At 39.2% G+C, this 5,768-nt stretch overlaps 1 protein-coding gene across 11 annotated transcripts in view; it reads left to right on the forward strand.

Moving 5' to 3' along the window:
- The window catches only part of PDE4D (phosphodiesterase 4D, cAMP-specific), a 1,610,544-nt gene that overhangs the window by 1,546,205 nt on the left and 58,571 nt on the right, over window positions 1-5,768 (forward strand). The gene's annotated exons all lie outside the window — the stretch shown is intronic.

Consider the following 5,768-nt stretch of genomic DNA (forward strand, 5'->3'; position numbering starts at 1 on the left):
AGAGAATGGACTGGTTGGATCTCCTTGCAGTCCAAGGAAATCGCAAGAGTCTTCTCCAACACTGCAGTTCAAAAACATCAATTCTTCAGTGCTCAGCTTTCTTCACAGTCCAACTCTCACATCCATACATGACCACTGGAAAAACCATAGCCTTGACTAGATGGACAAAGTAATGTCTCTGCTTTTTAGTACCACGTAAACTCATTGAGAGGACATGGGAACTGTGAACTACCTTGTTCATTGCTGCATCTCCGTCATTCAGTGTAGTGCCTGGCAAGAATCTAGTAGGTCAGCAACACAAGGTTATTTAACTCACAGTCTCTCACTTAAACTAAAATAATCTACAAGGTTCTTGTTATTATCCCCAATTTTCAGGTGAGGAAATTAAGGTCCAAGAAAGATTAGGTGATATGCCGGGGATTATGGCTTGTGTGTAGTGGAATGGAGATGAGAACCACCTCCTGCTTTTCAGTGTCCATCAAGGAGTGATATTACTTATAGAGGTACACGTGGCACATAAAGTCCCTAATCCACATTCTGATTAAACTTGGTTCGAACTCTAGTTTCTTGGACAAAATTTCTTCCTGCTCTTACACAGAATTTCAAAAGCTTCCTCTTCTTTCTCTGTCTCTCCTCTCTGGTGTCAGCTCAGGCTGACATTTCAGTTTGAGCAAATCTGGCCTCTAGGCTCAGATTAAACAAAACAAAACAAAAGACTCTTTATCTCAGCATTTTGTACCTTCAGTAACTTTATTAAAGTTTCAGGGGAGTGGAAGATTTATAGTGTGAAATTATCCTGTAGACCAAGCTGACTCCTTTCTGTTACACACACACACACACACACACACACACTCACTCACTCACTCACTCCCAAGGGAGCATATTCTCCGCCTTTCCTATGTGGAAGAGAACACAGGAAATTTATCTGTGGAAGAGACCACAGATTAGTTCCACCCAAACCAGTGCACCTTAAAGTCTCATCTTCTATACTATTTTCTGCAACCTTGTCAAACATTATTTTGCCCTCTCCTTGAAAGAAATTCTGGATACAGTTATGATGAATACAATATGATGACGATTCCAGAAGACTAATTTTTAAGAGCAGAAAGTCTACTCCCTCACAAGTCCCATTAGGCAATTCTTCTATTCATGCCCGACACATCATGAGAGCACATGCTTATGTCAAATTTTAATACTGAGATTGTCTTAGATAAGAACAACCATCAGAGAAGCAAATAGTCTGTGAGTTATTAATTTTATTTCTACTGGTAACATGGCTGACGATCATGGTCTGACTGATTTCAGCCTAGCCTCCCTGAATCCCATTTATTGCAGAGTCCTAGAATTTTCCATCTCAATAAAATCAGATCACCTATCACACAGTACTCTGAATCACTCAGTGGCTCCTCTTTCTGAAAATTCCATCCAAAGCTCCTACCTACACATGCCTGACAAGACTTCCACGACCAGTGTCTGTGGATTTCTGCAAGGCCCTACTTATGGGAATTCCTTTCACTACATATACACATATACACACATCTTTTGAACTCAGGCCCATAATGTTTTCCCTTAAAAATTCTTCCCACCCCCTTCACTTACCTCCTGTTTCATTCTTTAGTACTCAGCCTTCTCCCACTCCACTCTGATTTAAATTACCTTCTGTTATTCTCCCATCGCCTACATGCTTCCCTCTTTCAAAATGCTTTCTACAATATAGTATGCCAAAACCATCTCTACTCCTGGACTTTAAGCTTTCCTGGGATAAGGGGCACATTCTTTTATTCATCTCACTTTTGCAGACTCTAATAGTGACACATATTTGGTGCAAAATAAATGTTCGTTGAATTACTGATGGTACAGTGATGGTACTCAGTCATGTCCGACTCTTCGAAGCCCCACGGACTGGAGCCTGCTAGGTTCTTTGGTCCATGGAATTTTCCAATAGAGAGGGTTGCCATTTCCTACTCCAGCGGATCTTCCTGACCCAGGGATCGAACCCACATCTCTTGGTCTCCTGCATTGGCAGGTGGATTCTTGACCATTAGCACCACTGTACTAGAAGTCAACAAAACCCAATCTTATATTTATTTCATTAAAAAAAATTCTACTAGAGCCTTAGGTAGACCAAGGGAAAAAAATCATAGATAGTGGGAAGATAGGGGAAAAAACTCACAAAATTATGTATACCTTTTCCTTAGAGGTTTTTTTGAAGTACTAAGTGAAATTTTATATTTTTCATAAGATTTCAAAGCAAGAACTTGATGCCAGAAATACACTTGGAAATGAGAACAGCTTGCCACTGGCAAGCTTTGCTTAAACCTGTTACATGTACACATTGAAAGTGAATCCAACTCCTTCATGTATTTCCCATCAGATAAAATGTATAGACAGAAAAAAGAAATCAGCAAAAGTTAGAGCTAAACTGAGCCAATCTTTTACTGTATCAAATTCAGGGAGTGACTTGCTTGGAGTAATACATGGTAAAATGGAAATCATATTTCTCTAGTTCTACCTACTTTAGACACTATCAACTCCATCCTTAGGAACAAAGAGGGAATTTGGGTGGGAATTAAGAAAGGGGAAGCTGGAATTGCTTAAAATGTTATGTATTTAATTATTAATATTTGTTCTTCAGAGCTGTTTAGTGAAGGGCTTTTTTTTATCTTTAAGAAAAATACGAATCAGCTGTTACAGTTTATATTTTTTTAATTAAGGGTAAGCAAATGGTGTCCAAAGTAAGGGATTTTTTTTTTTTTTTTTGACTTGTTCTCTTCATTTACACCAATAAGCCTATCTAGGAGTTATGACAAATTTATGCAGACCTTTAATCAGTCAAGAGTTGGCAGAGAAACTGACATCCGCAGAGTCACACAGTACGTAGAATGGATCCTTTTACCTCAATGGTCAATATCCCTGTGACTTGTGGGTAAAAGTAAGTGACTGAACATGTCACAGGAAAACGACCTCAACCTCCAGCTCACCGCTGTGGCTCTGAGGCAATTACTTTTTTTTTAATCCTTTTCAAAAGGAAGCTGCTGCTTCAGCATCTTCTCCTGGAGCTCCTGGCACTGGTTCAGGCTGTGTGTCAGGGGAACCCTTGATCGCATCACAGTGACGGAAGCCAAGTGCTGGCCTGCAAGAATTGAGGACTGTTTGTTCACAGAAGATCCTGAACAAAAACACGGGTGTCACATAGTTCAAGGGGGCCTTGAAGGAAACCCATGCTGCCGTAGGAGGGGACTTCCAAAGGCTCAAGTTATTTCTCAGTTGCTGTTCCAGAGCCCTTGCCTGGCTTTTGTGGAATCTGGCCAAGAGTTGTTGCTTAGGCAGTTTCTCCCTGTAGGTCCTTCACTTAGACTTTAGACAGGGAAATAAGAGTTTTCATATATTTTCAAGTAGTGCCACGGTGATGGCTACTCTCTGGGGAGAGAAGTATTTTATTAATGAATGCAGTGTGTGTTCTTGGTAAAACCCCACATTAAACTAGCTCACACTGTTTTCATCCTGAGAGCTATTGGTGACGTTTAGGTGTGTTGGTTGGTGACTCAGTTTCCTGGAGGATAGCAGGAAACTCCACATTGAGGCTTTTTTAGTGGGGATGAGAAGGTCAGTTACTCAATGTCTTACAACACTTGGGGTTAAAATTCCTAAAAGTTCAGCTTTAACACTGATCCTGAGCAACTCTGGCTAGCCATATTGCCTATAAACCTAGGAATTTGGGAAAAGTAGTATTCTCAGCTCTATGCTAATATCAACAGTAATTCTTCTTGTTTTAACAGTAATTTTTTATTTGAGCAACAATTTTATAGAACAAACTGTTTTTTTGTTGTTAGTCATTATTTTCTTAATTGGTATATAGATGTGCTCTGGTCATTTTTTTTTCTTATTTCATTCTCCAGATTTATACAGTTCATGCAAAGGTAGTTAGAACTGAAAATACGTACACAGACCACATTTTTATTGTGCTCAAATGCAGATTGTCAGAGGGGCTAATCTATGATTGGGACATAAACTAGATCTTCTGAAACAAGCTGTCCCTCTTGTCACTGTACTGCCTTCTTAAGAGTAAGTCTGGTATTTGAGTGCATAATGTCTTGATGCATGGAAACTTTGGTGAATTACTTTTCTACTCTTAGGATTAAAAATTGAACACTAAAGTGTAACACATGGAACCACATCCCGCTAGGTCAAAGGCCTATATTCTGAGAAGTTGGTGATGATGGAAAGGGAGATGGGGAGGTCCCCTGGGGCTCAGACTTTGGAAAAGTTGGAAAGCAGGGGAGAGAAACACAACACAAAGGTCTTTGAGGTGGGCAGAGGGGATTCCTGGCTTCCGGATATAATCAGTGACTGGAAAGATGGCTGTGAACAAATCCTAGACACAATGGTTATGCATCTTTAACGCACTGGATGTGCTAACTGTGGATGGCCCAAATCAACTGAAATAAGTTAATTTCCTCTTAAAATTCCTACATCCGTATTTTATACCTTAGAGGAAAGAAAAATCCAAAATAAAACCACATAGTGCATGTACTACCATCAGAACTAGGTTATGCTATAGTTACATATGGAAGATATTAAGTAAAATGAAAATGTGTTATGGTCATAGGTTTAATGATTGCTTGTGATCTTTAGGGTATGGGATTACAAGGAACTTTCTGCATTCCATCTTTGTGTAATGTTTCAGACTTTATAACAAACATGTTATATTTTTATATACTTAATCAAGGAAAGGCTGTACAGATAAAATACTTTATGCTTGTGATTTAAGATTGTCTTTAAGGTTTTTCCTTTTGTTGGGGGAAAAGCTCCAATCTTACACTTTAATTCACCTGGCAAGGTTAGGTAGGTGTTGGTTCACCTAAAGAAATATTTACAGAGATTGGTGCAGAAAAAAAAATTTTTTTAAGTGGAATAAAGAGGCAGTTTTTAACCTAGAGTTCTCAAAGTGAATAGCCAACAGTTCAAGAATCCTTGATAACAATTAGCCACATGGCCCATGTAACAAATACTTTGAAAGTTATTTTAACTTTTAAAAATTTTATCTAAAAACCTATCCGGAAAATCCCAGGAGCCTGAGATTCAGTCCATGACATTTTTTGTTGTGCCACTGACCAAATTTCAAGGCAAATGGAGTCCAAACTTCAAGGGCAGAATTTCTTCTCCTCCAATACCTGTAGATCTGAAGACCAAGAAAAATGATTACATCAACTGCATGTAAGCTTTTCAGATTATGCTTTCTAACTGACAATAACAGAAGTTTCATAAGATGGACTCTTCCTGGGAGTCTGAACGTTTTCCTGCTCTGAAAGGTTTGCTTATCTGCAAGCTAATAGAGTGAAGTTCTCTGCAATTGATCTCTTACGGTAGAGCTCCCCCAGGGTCAGTTTTTGAGAATAGAACCTGCTTCCATACGATGTCTTTGAATGTAGTCTTTTCTCAAGTTTGTACTTTATTCTGTGCATGGTAGGTAGAAACACTCTTTCAGACTCTTCCCCTTGGCATCGCAATACCACCCTCATCCCTGATTTGCAGTTCGTTTGACGAAGAAAGCAACATAGGCATAAATTGCCTATGCCCGTAAGCATACATTGTAAATTGCCCATAAGGCGTGGTGCATTCACACTGCCGTTGAAGATAACTCAGACAATTCTGAATGTGAAAATACAGCATATTGTCAGATCTGTGAATTCTAAGGAGTGCTGGCTCATAACATTGTATGTTTTTATGTCCACCCCAAAATTTAGACGTAAGGGCTGGGTTGGGAA

The sequence above is a fragment of the Bison bison genome, unplaced genomic scaffold (genome assembly GCF_000754665.1).
Source record: "Bison bison bison isolate TAMUID 2011002044 unplaced genomic scaffold, Bison_UMD1.0 scf7180017864328, whole genome shotgun sequence".
NCBI lineage: Eukaryota > Metazoa > Chordata > Mammalia > Artiodactyla > Bovidae > Bison > Bison bison.